Source organism: Muntiacus reevesi, chromosome 4 (genome assembly GCF_963930625.1).
Source record: "Muntiacus reevesi chromosome 4, mMunRee1.1, whole genome shotgun sequence".
NCBI classification, from domain to species: Eukaryota; Metazoa; Chordata; class Mammalia; order Artiodactyla; family Cervidae; genus Muntiacus; species Muntiacus reevesi.
Genome location: NC_089252.1, coordinates 108,622,382 through 108,645,572, shown reverse-complemented (window position 1 = coordinate 108,645,572; position 23,191 = coordinate 108,622,382). Strand labels below are relative to the sequence as shown.

Genomic DNA, 23,191 nt, shown 5'->3' with positions numbered 1-23,191 from the left:
AAACATATGGAATGACGCAGTCAGTATAGAACACACGGTGTCTTAGAAACTTGAATTTAAAAAAAAAAAAAAAACGGAGGAGAAGTGGAACCCTTATCCACTGATCATTTCCTGCCACTTTGAAGCAGTTTGGCCATTCTTTATGGACTAAATTTATACCTAAAATATGACTCAGCCGTTGCACTCTTAAGTATTTACCCAAGAGAAATGAATTATGCGTCCATTCAAGGGCTTTATTCATAATAGCCAAAGTTTGGAAATAATCCAGATGTCCAACAGATGAGCAAATGAACAGATTAGCTAATTGTTGTATAGCCATACAATGAAATACTACTCAACAATAAAAAGAAATGAACATATCCACTTGTCTATCAACAGATGAATGGGTAAACAGTGTAATTACACAAAATGGAATTATTCAGTCTTGAAATTCTGGCACAGGCTTCAACGTGGATAAACATTGAAAATATTACACTAAGTAAATAAGCGAGATATAGAATAACAGATATTGTATAATTCCGCTGATGTGAGGTACCTAGAAGAGGCAAACTCATAGAGACAGAAAGTTGAATAGAGGTTGTAGGGGCTGGGGAGGGAGAAATATAGAGTTGTTGCTTAACAAGTACAGAGGTTTAGTTCAAGATGGATGAAAAAAAAATCTGGAAATAGTGGTGAGAAGTACACAGCACCATGAATGTACATAAGGCCAATGAAGTATGTATACAGCTAAATGAATAAATGGTGAATTTTATGTCATGTATGTTTTATTACAATAAAAAACAAATGATTGAACAACTGGTATACACAGTACCACCACCAGATTTCAAATGTACTATATTCAGCAAAAGAAGTCAGACTCAAGTGAGTTCATATGGGATGGTCCCACTTATGTGAAATTCTAGAAAAGTGAAAATTAATCTAGAATAATATAAATCAGAACAGTTTTCCCTGGGGCTAAGGGTGAAGGGAGGAGATTGACTATGAAGAAGTACAGGTGAATATTTGGGGATGATGAGAAGGTTCTATGACTTGATTGGCTGTGGTTGTATTTCTTTAGACTTTAGTCAAAATTCATTAAACAATCCTTATGTGCATTAAAAAAAATTTTTTTTTAATTTTTTGGCTGCCCCACGGGGCATGTGGGACCTTAGTTCCCTGACCAGGGATCAAACCTGGTACCCCTGCACTGGAAGCATGGAACCTTAACCACTGGACTCCCAGGGAAGTCTCAATATATGTGCATTTTATTATATATAAATTATACTGCATTTGGGACTTCCCTGGCCTCCAGTGCTTAGGGCGTGGGTTCAATCCCTTGTCAGGAAACTAGAATGCTGCAGGCCACACAGCAGGACCACAGTAAATAAATATTGATTTGAAAAAAAAAAAAAACTATGCCTCAATAAAGAAATAAAAAATAAAGATAAGAAGAAGAAAAAAGGGGTGGGAGGGAGGTTCAAGAAGGTGGGGACATATGTATGCCTATAGTTGACTCATGTTGATGTATGACAGAAACCAATACAATATTGTAAAGCAATTATCCTTCAATTAAAAACAAACAAATTTAAAAACAAACAAAAATAAGTTATACCCCAAGGAACATAATTAGACAAGAAAAACATTCACCATCATATTTATCATCACCACCATCCTTCCAGATACCTGTGGAAATAATGCCCCAGAAATGGTCAGTTAAGTCTGCTTTATGGAGGCCATAACAAAGCTGAGGCCAGACACAGTTCAATGATTTCTCAAGCCAAGAAAGTAGTATGGACTAGAGCTGGAACCAGAGCCTCTTTGCATTCCTTCCTCATAAGTCAGAACCCTCCAGGCAAACCCTCCACCTTTGGTGACCCATGCCTTCTCTGTGTGAGGTCTCCAAGAGAAATAGGACCAGTGTAACCCATGGAATTCTTATAGTGGGGCATCAAACAGACATAAAACCACAATTCCAGGCCGGTCCAAGGAGCAGTCTGGAGGAGCTGAGCCTTCCCAGCCCAGACCTAGAGGCCTCCAGTGACAGAAAACCCTCCCTCCTTCATTGGGCCTTCCAGACTGCTCACTGCTATCTCTGTTTTGACTCAGACTAAGGACTTCTTGCCTGGGTCCTTCCAGGTTCCTGAGGGTTTCCCCTTTAGGGAGCAGCACTCCCTGCCCCATACTGGAGCAGTGGCTTCCCTACATTCCAGAGGACTATAGGCCTCCTGAGAATCAGGAGGATACAGACAGGCTGTGGTCTTCAGGACTCAGCTCTGAAGCAGACACAGGCCCATGAGGGCCCTCATCACAGACGAGTCTCACGTCATGTCTCTCTGGTAGACAGCTGCTTCCGCACCATATATGTATGAAGAGAGAGAGCTCAACTGAAAGATTAAGTTTATGAACTTACAAACTGTTGGTTTCTGTGACTACAGAGGCTGAGAACTCCCAAGATCTGCAGCTGGCAAATCTGAAACCCAGGAGAGCCAGTGTATGGTTCTTTTTTTAAAAAATAATTTATTTTTATTTATTTCCTTGTGCCAGGTCTAAGTTGTGGCAGGCAGGGCCTCTGATCTTCTTGTGGCATGTGGAGTCTTTATTTTTTTATTTTTTTAGTTAACACAGCATGTGGGATCTAGTTCTCTGACTAGGGATCGAATCCCAGGCTTTGGGAAGTCCCACCAATGAGCAGTTCTAGTTCAAGTCTGAAGGCATAAGAACCAGGAGAGCTGATGGTATAAATTCCAGTCCAATAGCTGGCAGGTTTGGGGACCCTAAAAGAGCTGATGTTTTGGTCATAGTCCAAAGGCTGGAAAAAAAAACAAAAAAAACAATGTTCAATTTCAAACAATCAGATGTGTTTAATTCCTTTTATACTCAGCCTTCTTGTTCTATTCAGAAATTCAATTCATTGGATGAGGCCTGCCCTTATTAGGGAGGGTAATCTGCTTTATTCAATCTATTCAAATATTAATCTCAAAAACTAAAAAAAAAAAAGTGAAAAATAAACCAATGTTAATCTGTCACAGAAACACCCTCAGACACACACCCACACACCCAATAATGCTTGGCTAAATATCTAGATACTCCGTGGTTTTAAATTGATGTATAAAATTAATCATCACACAGTATGTTTTTTTCAGTATTTTTTTTCTTCTTTTTTCAGTATGTTTTTAAATTTCCACATATATAAGATCTTTTTTTTCAGTTTTCCTTATCTTATTGATATATAGTTTCATTCCATTATGACCAGAAAGGAAAAAATATTCTGTATGATTTCAGTCTTTTTAAATTTATTGAGACTTGTTTGTGGCCTGACACATGACTTACTCCGGAGAATGTCCCGCGACCACTTGAGAAGAATGTAGATTCTGGTATTGCTGGATAAAATGTTCTGAACATCTCTGTTAGGTCTCATTGATTTACAGTATTGCTCAAGTCCTCCATTTCCTTATTGATCATGTCTGGTTATTCTATCCATCATTGATAGTGGAATACTAAACTGTTATTAGAGCACTATGTATTTCTCCTTTCAATTCTATTTTTGCTTCATATATTTATATTTGGGGGCTCTGTTGTAAGATGTATGTACATTCATAACTGTTACATCTTCTTGCTCTATTGTACCTTTTATCAATATTTTCCTTCTTTGTCTCTTGTAACCTGTTTTGACTTAGGTCTAATTTGCCTTATAATCATACAGCCACCCAGCTCTCTCTTGGTTACTTTTCAAATGGAATATATTTTTCTACCCCTTACTTTCTTTTTTTTTTTTCACTCCTTACTTTCAACTTCTTTGGGCCCTTATACCTAAAGTGAGTCTCCTTGGGAAGGGAGGTGGGAGGGGAGTTCAGGGTGGGGAACACATGTAAATCCATGGCTGATTCATGTCAATGTATGGCAAAAACCCCTACAGTATTGTAAAGTAATTAGCCTCCAACTAATAAAAATAAATGAAAAAAAGTAGAAAAATAAATCAGTAACAATGAAAAAAATAATAAAGTGAATCTCTTATAGATACATATAGATAGACCATTAAAAAAAAAAAACAACATTCAATCTGGGGAATTCCCTGGCGGTCTAGTGGTTAAGACTGGACTCACACTCTTTGGGCTTCCCAGGTGGCTCAGTGGTAAAGAATCTGCCTGTCAATGCAGGAGATGCAGGAGACGTGGGTTTGATCCCTGGGTTGTGAAGATCCCCTGGAGAAGGAAATGGCAGCCCACTTCAGTATTCTTGCCTGGAGAATCCCATGGACAGAGGAGCCTGGTGGGCTACAGTCCATGGGGTTGCAAAGAGTCAGACACAACAGAGCAATTGAGCATGCAACTGTTTTCACTGCTAAGGGCCTGGGTTCAATCCCTGGTCAGGGAACTAAGATTCCATAAACTGTGCAGCATGGCCAATACATAAACTCTTGGAATTTCCTGAGAGATAAGAGCAATGGGATAATACTTGGCTTCTTGTCCTCGAATTCTGAAAACCCTTCAGGGAAAGCGACTCTTGGATCCCACCCAAGGGTGGGGGCTGATTGCAGGAGAACTTTTAGTCCCACTCCCCAGACCTCAAGGGAGGGGAGAATGGCTGGAGGTTAAGTCAGTCAACAGTGGCCAATGATTTAATCAATCATGTAAGAAGCTTCCATAAAAACCCCAAAAGGACAGGGTTCAGAGACCTTCTGGGTTGCTGACTATATGGAGAGTGGTGCCTGGAGAGGGCATGGAGGCTCCACACCTCTTCCCATGCCTGGCTCTTTATATCTCTTCTTCTGGCTATTGATGGGTATCCTTTAATAATCCTTTTAGGAAAAACCAGTAATCTAGTAACTAAGATGTTTCACTGAGTTCTGTGAATTGTTTTAGCAAATTAATGGAAATTGAGAAGCAGGTTTTTGGAAGCTCTGATGTATAGCCAGAAGTACAGGTGATAAGAGTTGAGATTGGCATCATAAACTGGAGAGGGTTATTGTAAACTCAGTATGTAGCCAGTTGGTTAGAAGCACAGGTAACAACCTGGACTTGTGACCTCTGTCTGCAGCGGAGGGCAGTCTTGTGGGACTGAGCCCTTGACCCATGGAATTTGATTCTATCTCCAGATAGATAGTATCAGAATTGGGTTACACTCTCAAACACCTTGTGGGGAAACCTTATTCCCTGAAACACGGTTCAGGGAAGGCTTATTTAGTCCATTAATTGTAGGGACTTCCCTGGCAGGCCAGTGGTTGAGATACCTTGCTTCCACTGAAGGAGGCCTGGGTTCAGTCCATGGTTGGGGAGCCTGGATCCCATGCGCTATGTGGTGAGACCAAAAAATTGAAGAAAAAAAAATTCAGTTGATCTTTTGTATTATATCACTTTGATTCCATTCTTTCCTTTTTTGTAACTTCTTTGGTATATTTTTAAACTATTTTCTTAGTGGTTTACTTGGGACTTCCCTGGTGGCTCAGACAGTAAAGAATCCACCTGCAATGTGGGAGACCTGGGTTAGATTCTTGGGTTGGAAAGATCCCTTGGAAGAGAGCTTGGCAACCCACTCCAGTATTCTTGCCTGGAGAATCCCAGGGACGGAGGAGCCTGGAGGGCTGCAGTCCATAGAGTTGCAAAGGGTTGGACACAATAGAGCAGCAAGAATTTATAATAGTTATTTTATACATTTGCCTTTTAAATCACGTAGAAAAAAGAAATCACAAATCACACCAAGAGTATCTTGAGCTTGGCTTTTATATTTACCTATGAAGTTACCTTCACTAGTGTTCTTTATTTTAAATGATGGTTTCAAGTTACATCGTGTCCTTTCAATTAAACCCGAAACACTCCCTTTAGCATTTCTTGTAGGGCAAGTCTACTGCTATATTGTTGCTTATTTGAAATAAGTAAATAGGGACTTTCCTAGTCGTCTTGTGGTTAAGACTCCACCCTTCCCCTGCAGGGGGGACAAGCTGGATCCCTTCTCAGGGAGCTAAGGTGGCGCTGGTGGTAAAGAGTCTGCCTGCCAAAGCAGGAGACACAGGTTTGATTCCTGGGTCAGGAAGATCCCATGGAAGAGGAAATGGCAACCCACTCCAGTATTTTTGCCTGGAAAAGTCCATGGACAGAGGAGCCTGGGGGGCTACAGTTCATGGGGTCACAAAGAGCTGTACACAATGAATGACCTAAATTGCCCAGGGAGTTAAGATTCCCATGTGCCTGGCAGTGCAGCAAAAAAAAGTTTAAAGTTTCCTGTTTTAATTTTGAACACATAAACACCCACTCAAGAGAGATAAAACCCACATAAAATCTCTCTTGAGTTGTCCTCAGTTATTTTAAGAGTGTAGGACAGAGGAGCCTGTCATGCTACAGTCCACGGGGTCACAAAGAGTTGGGCTCAACTTTGCAAAAACACCAACAATATTGACTCTGCCAAGCAAATTGAAGCAGGGTCGTGGTCTCAGAGTCCTGGGTGCCACTTACAGCCTCTGACTCCACTCAGTGGGTGTCCGTGAGACAGGCTGCTTGTTAAAGAGGTGGCAGAACCTGAAGCTAATTTACTTTGTACCTGCAAAATGCGTTTTCCTAATGTAAGCAAGTTCCATTGCTTTCAGATGTCACTCCAGATAAGGGTTACTACCAGGATGGTGAATTTCAGTTTGAAACTGAAGTTTCTGATGCATATGACATGCTGCCTCCCGAAGTGAAGTGCTTGTCCAGGATCTGGCACCCCCAACATCACAGAGACAGGTGAAATACCCCTAGGTTTACTGAGAGAAAACTCAATGTTCTTGACTGTTTGGGGCATTGGCTGGACACCCAGGAGGACACGGAAGGATGTTGTTTGGGGATTAAACTGTTTATTAATCTTTTGAGTTTTGATGATCCACTAAGTATTGAAGCTGCAGAACATCATTTGTGGGACATGGAGGACTTCCGGAATAAAGTTGAAGCCTACATGAAGCATCAGCCCAGATGATAGGAGTAGAAGACTGCAAGGCCGTGGATTGTGCACTAAGAAATTTATCTCCAGGCTTCCCAGGTGGCTCACTGGTAAAGAATCCACCTGCCAATGCAGAAGATAGAGTTTTCAATCCCTGGTCTGGGAAGATCCTACATGTCAAGAGCTAACTAAGCCTGTGCACCAAAACTATTGAGCCTGTGCTCTGGAGCCCGGGAACCACAACTACTAAGCCCGCTCGCCCCAGAGCCCGTGCTCCGCAACAGGAGAAGCCACTGCAATGAGAGGCCTGCACACTGCAACTAGGGAAAAGCCTGTGCCAACAGTGAAGGCCCAGCACAGCCAAAAATAAAAAAATAAATAAAATTATATATTAAAAAAAAAGAAGTTTGCCTTCAACTCAAACCAGAAGGTTGCTTCCTCCCCAGTCGAGTAAAAACCGCTCCACACCTGCCCATTGCAGACAGAGAGTTACACATAAATAGAGGAAGAAAATGTGCTTGGGGTTCTAAAGAGTTGTCTGCTCACCTTAACATGTTTACTTTTTGGAAACTGCACTGTACAGGCTGTTGACGAGGTTCTCGAGAAGTTGTAATGAACACAACATTGAGGCTAGAGCTGCCTTTGCGCACTTTTTCAAAGTCAGTTCCCTGCTCAGGTGATGCTAATGATGTGAAGCTACATCACATCATGAGGTAGCTTGCAGGTTGACAATCAGAAACACACTCCAAACTGTGATTGCATATGCACAGTTGCAATAATTCTCTTAGCTCCTTCCACGAATGTTGGTCCTGCCTAGATGTTATGAAGCTTCCCAGAATGCACAGTAGATCCCTTAATGAAATGCATATTTTATTTAATATATTTTGGGACAGATTTGTTATTTGTACAATTTAATACTTTATTTGTTTTTCTATTTTCATTTAGTTTGTATTTTCATTGTATAGCTCAGACAGAAAGATGTTAGGTCAAGCAACTTTTTTTGAGGGGTTAAGCAACTTTTGAGGAAGAATACAAAAAAATATGAAATGCAAAAAATAAAAAGAGTGTCCATGTTCTTGAGACTAAAACTTTGAGATCTGCGTTCTAGGGTTTATAAATTGTTAGATCATGGCTGTGAGAGAATGAATATTCTTACATTTAATCAATAACGTCAAACTTCTTCCCAAAATGGTCCTTTGCTTCCCAAAATAACAATAAGCAATAATCTTTTATTTTTTATTTATTTTATTTTATTTTATTTTTTTAAAACAATGGAATTTTATTTTGATGAAAAACAAGTTTACAATCATTTAGTAAATGAAGAGCAAACACTTCATTTGCCTATCCCATAACTTTCAAAAAAAAAGAATCATTAGTAAATAAATATCTGTGAACAGATTAAGGGTAAGGCAGACCAGATAATAACCCACCTCTGATGTTCACACTCTCTGCATGTGACTCACTTGAAAAGGATGAAAACGGCACTGAGATAACTGATAAGATACAGTTGAATCTCATCCTCATCATTCAAATAAGCCCAGTGATACTCATTTTTTGCTCATCATGGGCAGCAAACTATACACATTTTACTGAAGGAATACTTTGATAGAAGCACTTATTTAAATTATATTGTGCATCACAACTATAAAAATGGCTTGAACAGTTCCACTTAACCACCATTTATAAAGTGCAACTATATAATATTCTACAATTTATCTGGGGTGTGATGAATATCTAGACAAAGTACCCCAGCTGCCAATTTCCACCACTTCTGGAAAGATTTAGATGTGTGAAAAAGGACTGTCCCCCATACAAAGAACCAATTTCACAAACCTACTAGTAAACAAATACATTCATATAACTGGAACCTCAAGATGCTAGAGTTGTACTCATTTAAAAAACCATTCAGCTACCTTTGGTCTTTAAAAAAAGCCTACACTGCAATATCCTAAAGATCGTCCTGTGCATCTCACAATGAAGAGAGTGGCCTTGCAGTGCAGGATGAGGAGAGTGCAGCGTCGCTGTGAAGAGTAGCATGCTATGGTTTCGGGGAACATCGCCGTCACAGCATCGGGGTTCTGCGCTTCGGGATCGAGGTCACTGCTGCCAGGAGGGGCGTGGATGGGTAGGATATCCAGCTCATCCACTTGCGGAGTGGGATGCATGACCACCAGCTGGTCCTGGGGAATGTCTGCGGCAGCGGCGGCAAGGTTGGTGATCGACTTACTCTTCACACACTGGAAGTCTACATGCCGGCTCTTTCCTTCTTCCTTCTCCCAAGACATTCGAATAAAGGGTCTTTGGACATAGTTGTAAATCACTTCAGGGCGGCCCCCAGGCCTTTTCTTTACTTTTTCTTTGTAGGTAGGATAACCTTCTATTCCCAGTCTAATCTTCTTAAGACCCCTCTCCTTCAAAACTGATTTGGCCACATCTCTGTTTTCAATGTACTTGAAAAATCTATATAATTTTGTGCTATAAATAATTTGTGAATATTCTTCTCCCATCTGTGGTGGATACTCTTCATCCCAATCAACTACATCATCATCTGAAAGCACCACTATGTGGCATTCACGTTCCCCACTCTGGGCACTGGCTACCATGAGAGGCAGGATCATTTCTTCCAAGTAAAACTCAAACTGTCTGCGAGCACCATCATTTGACAACTCATGCATTAGGGCACTGAGATCTCTACATTTAATAGTACTATATTCGAAAGAGATACAAAGATAGTCACAAGCTTCTCTCAATTCAGGAATAGATATGCCATCAGGACAACGGATTATTCCTGTTTTATAATAATCCAGAATTGCTCGAAATACAGTAGAGCCAATTCCTTCTGCCACCTCATACTCTCCCTTCTCATTAGGACGTGTAAAGTTATGTTCTCTGCCAGATCCAAACATCCTGCCCAACATTGTATTTGGCTGTGCAGTAAAAATAGATGGGTCTACAACAAATCTAGTGTTATCCACTATAAGTGTCACTCGTTCTGATGTTCTTACATTCCGAGCTCCTTCTTTTGCATTTGCATACACAAACACCATTTCCCCAGACGTCTTACAGCTACTATCTGAACTTGACTGACTACTGTTTCTGCTGCTGTTCCCAGCACTGCTACTGGATCCATTTGGAGAGGCTTTCTGAGGACGAGGACTGCTTGGATGAGAGGAACTGTGATCTTTTTCACGTTCAACATGGTGCTGTCGTGTTGGAGAAGTAACATTTCTAATACAAGGAGTGAGCTGAGATTCTGTTCTTTCATGAGATGAATCTCGTGATCTGTCACTTGACCTTCGTCTATCTCTTGATCTCTCATGTCCCCCACTAGCACCATGCAGACTCATTTTGGTGTGGTCGACAGCTCCTTTAGCAACACGTGAGGGAGTGCTTGAATGTTTATAAAGTTTACGAGGTCTACTATGCAATTTCCGATCCCAATTCTCTGGATCACTGGAGTTACTGTCATAGGGATGAGGCCGTCCTGCCATCCCACTTCAAGCTTCCTCACACTACTGCTCTGAAAGCACACATGTAGCACCCATAACCTGAGTAGTCTTGTGCCATCACCCCAATTCTTCAACCTCGTTAAATCTTGGATGTTCTTTGGGATTCCATCTTCATCTGGAATCCCTTTTGAGTGTCCAGGCACAGGCCAGGGCCAGCGACACCTCGGCTTCCTCCCCAACTAGATTCCTCCAGAGAGGTGTCTGTGGCTGTGGCCGCCCGAGCGGCTGCGGCTACTAAAGCCAGCAATAATCTTTTTAAACTGCATCTCTGGCCCTCCCTTCCTAATCTATCTCTTACACTATTCTATTCCCTGCTCTGGCCACGTTAGCCTCCACATCGTCCCAGGCTTACAGGTTTACTTCCACCTGTTTGCTCACCCTCCTTTCTCCTTCTCAGCCCTGATATCTCCTTACCTGACATCATATTGCACATTCATTTATATGTCTGACCACCCTTTGGAACTGCACTGTCCAACAGAAATAAAATGCAAGTCACAAATGTGAGCCCCATATGTAATTTAAAAATTCTCAGTAGTTATGTTAAAACAGTAAAAAAAAAAAAAACCAAGCTATTCTTAATATTTTATTTAACCCCAGATACTCTGATTATGGACTTCCCTGATCATTTCAATATAAAATCAATAAATGAAATATTAGACAGTTGACTTTTTCTTTTACTAAATCTTTGATTTTAGGTATGTATTTTATACTTACATGTGTGCATATGTGCTAAGTAACTTCAGTTGTCTCCAACTCCTTGTGACCGTATGGACTGTGGCCTGCCAGCCTCTTTTGCCCAGGGGATTCTCCAAGCCAGAATATTGGAGTGGGTTCCCCTCCTCTAGGGATCTTCTCCACCCAGGGATGGAACCCGCATCTCTACATCCCCTGCATTGGCAAGCAGGTTCTTTACCACTAGAGCCACTGGGGAAGTCTCTTTACACTTACAGCACCTCTCAATTCAAACTAGCCACATTTCAAGAGCTCAATAGTAGCCTATGGCTAGTGGTTACCATATTTGACAGCACAGCTCTAGGATGTAAAGTGAAAGCAGAGTTTGGGAACCACGTTGGTGGTCCAGTGGCTAAGATTCCACACTGTCAATGCAGGGGTCCCAGGTTTGATCCCTGGTCAGGGCACTAGATCCCACATGCTACAATTAAGACCCAGCACAGTGAAATAAGTTGTTTTTTTTAAAAAGCGGAGCTTGGTCTTTCTTGTTCCTGGCTAAATCTCCAGCACCCAGTGCATATGTGTTACATATATAACAAATATACATAATGTATATTTAATTAGTGTTTCTTGAATTTGTGAATTAATGGAATGGCCTGCAGTTGGCATCCTTCCCTAGAACAGGTCCCAGGAATGTGAGAAAACATCTCCTGGCTGGTAACCCTCTGACATAATAAGGACAACACCACCTTCTGGACAGGAATGAGGGGTAATGCACTCTTGAAAAAATGTCCCAGCTTTCTGTGAACACATCTCCTGGCTGGCAGTTCAGCGCCAACTCCTGGAGCTTGCTTAAACTCATGTCCATCAAGTCAGTGATGCCATCCAACCGTCTCATCCTCTGTCGCCCCCTTCTCCTCCCGCTTTCAACCTTTCCCAGCATCAGGGTCTTTTCCAAAGAGTCAGTTCTTCGCATCAGGTGGCCAAATTATTGGAGTTTCAGCTGCAGCATCAGTTCTTCCAATGAATGTTCAGGACTGATTTCCTTTAGGATGGACTGGTTGGATCTCCTTGCTGTCCAAAGGACTCTGAAGAGTCTTCTCCAACACCACAGTTCAAAAGCATAAATTCTTCAGCGCTCAGCTTTCTTTATAATCTAATTCTCACAACCGTACATGACTACTGGAAAAACCGTAGCTCTGACTAGACGGACCAGGCGGGCAACCCTCTGGCATAATAGGGACAACAGCACCATCTGGTGGGGAATGGAGGGTAACACACCGCTGGGAATCAGGTCCGGGCTCTCTAGGAACACAGCGCCTTGCGGGCAACCCTCTGACATGATAAGGACAACACCACCATCTGGTGGGGAATAAGGGTAATGCACCCATGAGAATCAGGCTCCAGGACTCAAGGCTGCTGGAGGGGATACAAGGTGGAGGTGGGCTCTGGGTGCCTGGAACGTTACTCCTTACCTGTGTCTTTGACCCTCAATTTTCCAAAAATCTTTCTCAGACCTTATCTCTTAGTATTATCAAAGTAACTATCATATTAAGAATTCTATCAATAATCAAAAACAAGGAGACCATGCCAGGCTCCCTTTTGCCTGGTCTACACCTGAACTCTGGAAATGACTGCCTGAAAGAGTCTCCTGAAAGCCAGCCCTCTGCCAAATCCTTATTATCATTCTTTTCTTTTTTTTTTTTTTTTTTTTTGTCACCCCTGGCAGGTTGTAGAATCTTAGTTCCCTGACCAGGGATCGAACCCGTGTCCTCAGCAGTAAAAGCCAAGAATTCCAACCACCAAACTGCCAGGGAATACCCTGCCCAGTCACACACACACACACACACATACACACACACACAAGCTGCTCTTGCTTGTAATGTTTGGGGTTCCAGAAAGAGTCCATATGTATGAAATGGTGCTGAATGAATGGCACCTTTGTCTATTGGCATAGTCTCCAATAACAATCAAGTTTCTGGTCCAGGTGGGGAAACCGCCTAGCAATGTTGAGTAAACAAAGCAGAATAGTAAGAACAGTAATAACAATCTCTAACATTTAGCATTTACTAAGTAAGAGCACTGGTCTCTTCACGCTTGTGTTCTTTCTTCATTCCACTCCTCTTCAAGGTAGAAATCACTTTAACGCTTTAACCTCCGAGCCACCAGGGAAGCCCCTGCTTAAAGGTGACCACACCCAACGCCCTAAATGAGTAGACGAGGGATTCAGTTTCAAGATGAACCGATTGGGAGGGCTGTGCTGAGTGGGCAGTGAAGGTTGGCAGGGTCTGAGACTCAGGCAAGATCCAGAAATAGGGCATGATTTAAATTGAGCTACCCTTAGCTCAGGGCTTCCTGGCGGCTCAGATGGTAAAGCGTCTGTCTGCAATGCTGGCGACCCGGGTTTGATCCCTAGGTCGGGAAGATCCCCTGGAGAAGGAAACGGCATCCCACTCCAGTACTCTTGCCTGGAAAATCCCATGGACAGAGGAGCCTGGTAGGCTACAGTCCATGGGGTCGCAAAGAGTCAGACACGACTGAGCGACTTTACTTACTTACTTACTTACTTACCCTTAGCTCAAGGCATGGTACATAATAGGTGCTCAGTTAAGGTAGTGAATGACGGATAGAGCTGATAAATGAAAGGGATAAAACAAAAACCCATGAGGTGTGTTGATGAGTGTGTGTGTGTGTAAATGAGCATTTAGAGCTTCCAGAATTCTCAGGGGCCCACAGGTTGGTGGCCAGACCCATCTGGAAGGCGGGCGGGCAGCAGATCTTATTGGGGTGTAAGTATAACAGTCCAGCCCTGGTGAGTGCAGCACAAGCTTCTCAGCTGAGTTTGAAGTCGCCCTTTCTTTTACACCAGCTGCCCCCAACCTCTGGGCTGAGGACTGGTACCTTCTGTCAGACCAGCGGTAACATTAGATAAGAAACAAAGTGCAAAAAAAAATCAAAAAGAAAGTGCACAATAAATGTAATGTGCCTGAATCATCCTCAAACCATCCCCACCACCCCCAGTCCGTGGAAAAACTGTCTTCCATGAAATCAGTCCCTGGTGCCCAAAACTCTGGGGACTGCTACTTTACTGTATCTCCACTAAGTCAATTTGAAGTTGCTTCAAAGAGGTGGCATGGCAGAGCGGCCCCTTGAGTCTCCCTGGTCCGACCTCTCTGGCTCTAGAGGGCAGCGCAAGTCAGGATGGCGAGGACCTGGCCCACGGCTCGGCCACTTGGGGCGGAACCAGGCTGGCATTTCCCTGACCTTAAGCACACTGCAGGGCTTTCTAGCCTGGAGGGCCAAAGCACTGCAGGATGTTCAGGGCCTTCTGTATTTTCTTAAATTATTTTATTTATTTTCGGCTGTACCGGGTCTTGGTAGCCGCTGCCAGGGCTTTCTCTAGTGGCAGGGCGACTCTTCGTTGCGATGCGAGGGCTTCTCACTGCAGTGGCTTCTCCTATTGCAAAGCATGGGCTCCAGGACAGGGGCTCAGTAGTTGTGGCACATAGGCTCCGGTGTCCTGCGGTACTTGGGGGTCTTCCTGGACCGGGTCCAACCCGTGTCCCCTGCACTGGCAGGCAGGTTCTTATTCGCTGGACCACCAGGGAAGTCTGGATCTTTTTAAGTGAGAGGCAAGATTGTGTGTTTAGGGAGTATTTGGGGAAAAGTGTCAATAGCTTTTTCCGATTATGGAGGTAAGGCAGGCTGGGGACTCCACCACAGGGAATGAAATCCATGGTCTCCACTTCCCAGAGTTGGTGTGCATAGAGGTTCTATGCTTTCTTCCTAAAGGTTGGCAGCCCCAGCCCCAGCTCCCTTGGGGCCTGTGGAGGACACAGCTGCTCTCATCCAGGGAGCCTCTGTCCAATGGTAGGAGGAGGTGGCAGGAAATAAGACTTTCTCTGGTCCTTGGGGGCTGCTGGGTACAGCTGGGCACTTGGAGCAGCTTCCTGCAGCTGCTGGGGACAGGGAGCCAGGGAATGCTTGCCCGTGTTTCCCTGGCTTTCCTGGGACCCACTCTCCTGACACTGAAGTCAATGGGCCCCACCAGGCCCCCACTCTGGCCTCACCAGTGGTACATTTTATCCCATTAGGAAAGGAATCTGGAACGAGATGACTCTAGTGCTGGGCAATGCGGGGCCGGCAGAAGGCTGCCCAGATGGTTTGTCCTGTCAGTTCCCCGCCCTCCTTCCCTGAGCTCCTCTGTCTCAGCCCCCACCCTCCATCCCATCCCAGACCCTTCTGTTTGGAGTCTGGCAAGTTTCAGCAGAGTCTAGGATGCCTAGTCAGGGCCTGCTCAGGTGTCACCTCTATCCCATTCTTGTCCACGTGGCCAGGCCTGGACCGACTCTGCTGCAGCAGAAGCCCTCCTGGGAATTCCCCAATCCGGCGGGAAAGACCCAGCTTCAGTGACCTCTCCTCCAGGTGCGCTCCTAGCCCGGGCTAGGCTGCCTCCTTGCAGCTTTCCCAGGGGAGTTGCAACACGCGCTTCTCTGTTGTCCTGGCTGTGACTTGTAGTTTTCTGCCTTTGACCTTCTTGCACTGTCTGGGAACACAGTAAAGGACTTGAGGATTTTTTTTTCCCTTTTTTTTTGGCCACGCAAGAAGTATGTGGGATCTTAATTCCCTGATCAGGGATCGAACCTGCACCCCTACCTTGGAAGGCAGTCTTAATCACTGGGAAGTCCCTCCTCTCGCCCTTTGAAAGGGCCTGGCTGAACCTAGAGTCCTTTGCCTTTTCCTCACTGATTTCTCCCTGTCCTCCCTGGTCCTTGATCACTCCCACAACTCAACAGGGTCAAGACCCCATCAAGGTGACGCCGTGCAAACAATAGGGGACCCGGCCCTGTTCTTCCAAGTCTGGAAAGCCCTCTCATGGTACAAGGCCTCTGTGTCTGGGGCTCCAGAGGTGGCTAGGTCTTGGGAGTTGAAGTTTCGACGCAGCTGGATCCATCTGTTCACTCATAAGGGGAGCCTGGCGTGCTGCAGTCCATGGGATCGCAAAGAGTTGGAAACGACTGAGCGACTGAACAACAATAACTCATTCAGCAAGCCTTGGTGGAGTTCCTTATTCTGGACTAGGCACAGTGAAGGCGGTGACAATAAACAGATCCGCAGCTTGGCTATTTACTGGCTGTGTGACCTCTGGCGACTTTACCCTTGGGCCTCAGTTTCCTCATCTGTAACATGGGGCCAATAATAACAGCCGCTGCTGAGCGTTGTTGGGAGGCCAAGAGAGATTTTGCCTGTCCAGACAAGAGGACAGGACAGAGATCAGCGATGGCAGCTGTTATTATCAAGGGATATGTTTGTCCTCCAGAAGCCTGAGGTCTCCGGGAAACATAGGGAGTCAGGTGCCGAGAAGGCTTGCGGATGCTGCTCTTCTCTGGAGTAGGCAGGACTTGGGTAGGTGGAGGAAGAGGGGCCCAGGCAGGTGGCATTCTGCAGTGAGTTGAGGGGAAGCGGTGGGACTGGTGAATCTTTCTCTTTTTTGGCCTGTGCCGGGTCTTTTTTTTGTGTGTGTGCCGGGTCTTAGCTGTGGCATACAGGATCTTTAGTTGCCACATGTGAGATCTAGTTCCCTGACCAGGCATTGAACCTGAGCCCCCTGCACTGGGAATGCAGAATCTTAGCCACTGGACCACCAGGGAAGTCGCAAGACTGGGGCATCTTGACCACTCTGAGGCAGGTCGCTATAGCCCAGGGTGGTGTAGAATGGAATGCAAATTTACTCTGTAGGAGGCTAGAAGTCTCTGAAGATATGTTGGTTTGTAAGATTTGGGCTCCAAAATGCCAATTGGATTCCCTGGGAGGTCTCTCCAGAAGGCTCCAGGTCTCCAGCACAGTTTTAAGGCTCTAAGAGGCCTCACTTTCAATCAAATGTTCATTCACTCATTCCAATTTTACTGGGTACCTTCTAAGTGCCAGGCCCTGTCTCCAGTCCTATAGGTTCCCAGGATGAAGCACACAGCTGGACACAGGCCCTCTGTCTGTCCCAGGGATGAACTCTAAAGGAGACCTAATAATATGGTGGGTAGATGAAGTTCCAGAGCGGGGAGACCCTGCCCAGGCCAGAAACTGAGACAGGGGATAAACAGGAATGAGGATGGCCAAGTGGCCAAAGAATGCTGCAGGCAGAAGTGTCACACATGGGAAGGCTTGAAAGGCTTGAGGGAGCTGGCAGATGCTTGGTGGTGTTTGCAGGAACTTAAAGAGGTTCCATGTTTCTGGGGTCTGGTGCAAAGAAAAGCTGGAGTAAAGATGGGAGGGTGGTTGTTGAGAGAAGTGGACGCTGGGGGCCGAGCTGGGCAGGCCAGGGTGAGTGAGAGACCCTTGTCAGCCTGCCCTGTTCCCAGCAGCAGAGGGAAGTCAGGGACAGAGGATTGAGCAGGGCAGGATCACAGGTAGATGCCTGTTAACTTTGGCTGCTGCACCTCAAAGCAGAGAAGGCAATGGCACCCCACTCCAGTGCTCTTGCCTGGAAAACCCAATGGACGGAGGAGCCTGGTAGGCTGCAGTCCATGGGGTCCCTAAGAGTCAGACACAACTCAGCGACTTCACTTTCACTTTTCACATTCATGCATTGGAGAAGGAAATGGCAACCCACTCCGGTGTTCTTGCCTGGAGAATCCCAGGGACGGGGGAGCCTGGTGGGCTGCCGTCTATGGGGTCACACAGAGTTGGACACGACTGAAGCGACTTAGCAGCAGCAGCAGCTGCTCAAAGGCTGAGTTAGCAGTGGACCTGGCCCCACAGCGCCCCCTCCTGGCAGGCCACAGTGGATTTTAAAAATTATTTGTCTATTTTTATTTTTAATTTGGCTGCTCCAGGTCTTAGTTGCAGCACATTGATTTTATTTGCGCCATGTGAACTCTTAGCTGTGGCATGTGGGATTCAGTTCCCTGACCAAGGATCGAACCCGGGCCCCCTGCATTGGGAGAGCGAAGTCTTAGCCACTGGACCACCAGGGAAGTCCCCCCAGTGGTTTTATGGGAGAAGGTGCTCGGGAGACCGAGGCCCAGGAAGACTAGGGGGATGAGAAGGGTAGGGGCTGGCACCTCACCATCAGGCTGACAAGGAGGCAAGGGGACCTTGTCCCTGGAGGAGCCTGGGAGCAGCAGCAGGCTGCCCACAGCTGTGACGGGTCCTCAGAGTTTGAGGTCAAGGACATCTGAACCACAGGGTGGTGGGTGGGCCGGCAGGGCCACCGGGCAGGGGAGAAGGACGTCGTGGCGGTTCAGCGGGAGGCAGTGTCCTGCCCGGATCCAGCTGTCAGGGAACAGCTGCTGGCCCGGAAGGGGGAGGGAAGCCGGGCAGCAGCAGGTGAAGAAGCCTCCTGGCTGCTGGGCTGTGGGAATGGAGGTTGAGAGCCAGTGAGGGGTGGGAGGGCCTGGGGAGGGGGGCACAGCATCTGCTGCCCGCGGGGCCAGCTTGGCTCCAGGCTTGCAGAGGCCACTGGAATTCCTCTGAGAAGGAAAGGCTGGGGTGAGCTTGGGGGTAGGGGATCATGGCCAAGGGATCTCCTCCAGGTTCCAGGGGTTCCCCACCACCCACCGCCCAAGCCATTCCCTTGGGCTGCACTGGCTCCCTCAGGAAACTGCTAGAGCCCTCCCCCTCCCAACGCCCTGTTTTTTTCCCCCCTTCTCCCCGACTCCTCAGCTCCTTATCTGCACCTGTGCCTTGGCCCTTTTTCTAGAAAGGAAAGCAAACAACCACGACCAGCGCCTTTCAGAAAGCTCAGGCCCACTGGGTCATGGAGCGAAAGGGGTTTGCCCAAGGGCCCAGTCAGTCAGAGGCAGGTGCCAGGGCCCCCTGGCTGTGTGCACCCAGCCCTCGGGGCCTCAGCTCTAAGGAGGTTGAGCAAGTAGGCCTGGTATCCATCCCCAGGCTAGGAATTGCCTCCTGTGGATTGAAAATGGAGGGGACTCACGGGGAGTGAGCGGTTGTAGGTGTAGGAAAGAGGCCTGTGCGTTCCCACCTCTCTGCCCACCTCAACCCTGGGTTCTCAGGACCACCGCTGCCACTGAACCAATTGCTGAGGGTCCTGGTAGCGGGGTGGGTACATGGGAGTTTCAGGCAGCAGGCAGGTAGGGGGTCAGTTGAGGCCAGTGTTCCGTCCTGGGGCCCCGCAGCCTGAGAGGAGCAGCTGCTTGGCGCTGCTGTGAGGTCCAGACTCTCCCCTTTGGGAGCAGCCGTGTCTCCACCTGAGGTCCCCGCTCTTGTGTTTTTCCAGCTGCCACGTTCCCTCAGACGCTTAGGGGCACAGAGATGGGATGGGGAGGAAATGTTTCTTTTTACCTTTTTTGTAAAAATTCTCCAGGGATCACGAATGGGTCTCCTAGGGCTCTTAGGGCCTGTCAGGGCCTCTGCAGAGAGTCGCCACCATGCTTACAGCCAGCCGTGCCCACAGTCAGAGGTCCAGCGCCCTGGTGTCAAGCTGGGGACTCTCTTACCTCAAGGGCCCATCCTGTGTCCAGTCCCCAGTCCATCCCCTTCCAGGCCTTCCTGGTTCTTGGAGTTCCCTTTCAGGTTCAGGCAACTGAACCCATCCGATGAATACAGATCCTCTCCTGCCCATTCCCGGGTGACCCCAGCCAGGACCTCCGTCCATTCTGGCCAAGTAGCAGCTGCAAGGCGGGACCTTTGAAGGTTACGGGCCCTGAGCAGCGAGCCAAAGAGAGATGGATGGGACAGCTGGCTAAAGCCTCATGCATTTTCCAGGTGATGCCCCGTGTGTCCTGAGGGCCTCCCGCAAGCTATGTCTGGCAGCAGTCCCAGGGGAGTTGGGTGGGCGGGTGTGTGTGTGTGTTGGGGGACGGGGATCGCCCCCCTGTCTTGGGGCGGAACATCCTCTCCCACTCCTCTACTCTCCCCGCCTTCACCTGGGCCCAGTCCAGCGGCTTCCCTTCCTCAGGGAGAAGGTTCTAGGCCGTTTGGTGGGCTCTGCAGGATGTCTCCTAAAGCCTGCAGGGTAAAACAGGAGCTGCCCAGGCCATTCCGCTCCCCACCGGCACGCACACCCCCCATCCTTCCTTCTCTGGGGCTGGAAGGAGAGGATGCTGCTGCCTCTCTGGCTTCGCTGCATTCCGGTGGAAGGTGGAGGCAGGGAGAGAAATTTGTTTTCTAAACACTTGTTCTGACTTGACTTCCCTGGCACCTGGTGCCCCTCCCCCAAGGGACCCCCTTCTCTGCCCCATCCCTGCCGGCTCACTCACCTCCTTCCCCACGTAGGGGCAGGACGTGCTCCAGGGCTGGGGCCAAGCTGCTGCCACCCCCCCCCTCATTCCTGGCCTCACTGCATTCCTTCCAGGAGGCCTGAGAGTACGGTCCCCACTCCCCTCCTCCTCACTCCCACTCCGGCTTCCCTGCCCCTGGCTTCTGGGATCCTATGCTTGTTTCAAAGCTTGGCCTGGTTCAATCCAGCTCCAGCGCCTGCCCTGCCCCCTCCCCAACCCCCGGTCACTCGTTCTCCCTTGTTTTGTGTTCCATTCGCTGGTCAGGCCATGGTGACTGCCTGGTTTCCCCAGACCAGCCTGGCCACTTTCTCCTCTGCCTTCACCTCAGTGGCTTTTCCTTAGAAATCCCCAGGACTCCCTCCTTCACCCACTGTGGCCTCTGCCTTCGAAGAAAGGGCGTCCCTGATGAGCTGTACTGCACAGCAGATCCTGGCCACTCCCGGGTCTCTCATCCCCTGATGACTACATTTGTGTTTACTGTAGAGCTTGTTACACTAGAATCTGGGCTCCACAAGAGCAGTTTGCTCCTTCTTTGCTGGAGCAAAAAATCCTTTGCTGGGTTTCCAGCACACAAAAGACTCAGCAGATATCTGCGGATCAACAATACACTGATGGATGTTTCACACTGGTTCTGACTCAGCCACAAAATGTGCTCTTTTATCACACTCAGTGAGCAGGCAGGTCTGAAGTCCATATAGGGGGGCACCTGGTGATGAGGGTCAGGCTCAGAGAAGGCAAGTAGCTCCTCTCAGGTCACATAACGAACTTAGCTCTGGGTCCCAGCGGGGGCTTATTCCTCATATGGACACATCTGGAGATTTGGCCGATATGCTAACATTCTCTCTCTCTCTTTTAAAAAAATATTTATTGAGTTTATTTGACCGTGCCAGGTTTCAGCTTTGGCAGGCAGGATCTTCAGTTGCCCCATGTGGGATCTAGTTCCCTGACCAGGGATCGAACCCAGGTCCCTTTGCTTTGGGAACATGGAATCTTAGCCACTGAACCACCAGGAAAATCCCATCTCTCTTTACCCTTATATATTTTTTGGTTGTGCTGGGTCTTTGTTGCTGTGAGTGGGCTTTTCTCTAGTTGAGGCGAGCAGCGGCTACTCTGGCACAGTGTGTGGGCTTCTCATTGTTGAGAAGCTTCTCCTCCAGTTTCTCTTGTTGCGGAGCATAAGGGCTTTAGTAGTTGTGGGCTCTAGAGCCCAGACTCGGTAGTTGCGGCTTACAGGCTTTGTTGCTCCGTGGCATGTAGAATCTTGCCAAAGCAGAGATTGAAACTGTGTCCCCAGAACTGACAGGTGGAATCCTATCCACTGTATCAGCAGGGAAGTCCCACTGTTTATTAGTGCCCCTCAAGATGTTTGGATGAATCCCTCTTATTCTTCCCCGCAATGCTGGGGATTTCCCAGACCACAGTTGGGGTTCCCAGGGGCTCTGCTTGTGTGTGTCAACACAGCCGAGAGCAAAGGCTATCTGTCCACTAGAGGGTCAGTGCTTTCACTGTTCTAAGGGCACACCCATCAACCAAGAGTGCAGAGTCAGAACTCATGGTTGTGGGGTAGCCTATTAATGTCTCTTGACTAAGAGGCCACTGACAGGAGCCCAGACTGATGATAGGCTCAAGCCCAGATCACAGGCCCCCTCTGAGAATAAGAGGTCTTTCTGTCCTGGAGAAACTCTGGCTGAGCTCAGAGCCAGACATGGACAGATGACTAAGCGTGGGGAAGGGACTTTCAATCTGGCTGAACAAGAAGAGTGTGGATGGTGGAAATCCCCTGGCGGTTCAGTGGTTTGGACTCTGAGCTTCCACTGCAGGTGGCACAGGTTCGATCCCCGGGCGGGGGGGGGTGGGGGGGGGCGGGAACTGACAACCCAGAAGACACTCAGTGTGGCAAAACCAAAAAACAACAAAAAAAGAAAGAATGTGAGCCACTTCCCCTAAGGCTCTGGGTTTAGGGGCTAGCGGGTCAGTGACCGAAAAGAATTAACAAATAGGTCCCTCAGCTTTGCCTGCCTCCACTGGCCCCTCGGCCAGACAAGACCTAATCTGGTGTTTAGTCCAGTGCTCAAGGCCATAAGCCCAGCGTTTTGAGAATAATCACCCAGAGTTGGCCTTGGGGAACTATCTTATCCCTGAGTCAGAAAGGAGTGGAATGTGGCTAAGGGAAAGGGCAGCAGACATGTGTCCATCCAGGGGAGAGGTGACTTTTTTTTTTCTTAAGTTTTTATTGAATTTGTTACAATATTGCTTCTGTTTTTTTTTTTTTTTTTTTATTTTTTTTTTATTGCTTCTGTTTTATGCTTTGATTTTTTTGGGCCAGGAGGCATGTGCTATCCCCTGCATTGGAAGGCAAAGTCTTAACCACTGGACAGCCAGGGAAGTCCCGAGAGGTGACTTTTATTCATTCGATCAACCCTCATCCTTTCCACGGAGTTCCTGTCCCCACAGGACTGCATGTTCTTGGAAGGCCAGCTACCTGGCTGGCTAGAGGAAGGCCCTGGCCAGACATGTATGAAGGGGTCGTGTGGAAGTGCTGTGGTAGAGTCCTACAAGGGGAAGAACTGCATTCTGGGAAGGTTGGTGGTGACCAGCAAACACGCCTACTGGCAGTTTCTCCCGGATAAACTTATCAGCCCTTTCTTTTTGCCAGAGCTGCTGGACAATCTGCCTTCTGTTAAAGCCAGACAAATGGGACCCCTCCCTTGCTCTGATTTGGCTGTTCCTGCTAGGCCTCTGGCAGACCTGCAGGCCCGGCATTTGTATCATCAGGCCTCCACCCTCATCTCACCAGCACCGACCCCTTCCCTTCTCCATGGGGGCCTTGGGGGAGTATCAGGAGTATCAGACTTTCCCCCTCTCTGGGAAAGTCTGAGGCCAGGC

The 23,191-nt window shown here is 47.3% G+C and overlaps 2 pseudogenes; one reads left to right on the top strand and one right to left on the bottom strand.

The window, feature by feature from the left end:
* Positions 1 to 6,308: 6,308 nt before the first annotated feature.
* LOC136167473 (NEDD8-conjugating enzyme UBE2F-like) lies at positions 6,309 to 6,924 on the top strand (annotated as a pseudogene).
* A 1,451-nt stretch (positions 6,925 to 8,375) lies between these two features.
* LOC136167825 (BTB/POZ domain-containing protein 10 pseudogene) lies at positions 8,376 to 10,633 on the bottom strand (annotated as a pseudogene).
* Between the last annotated feature and the right edge of the window lie 12,558 nt (positions 10,634 to 23,191).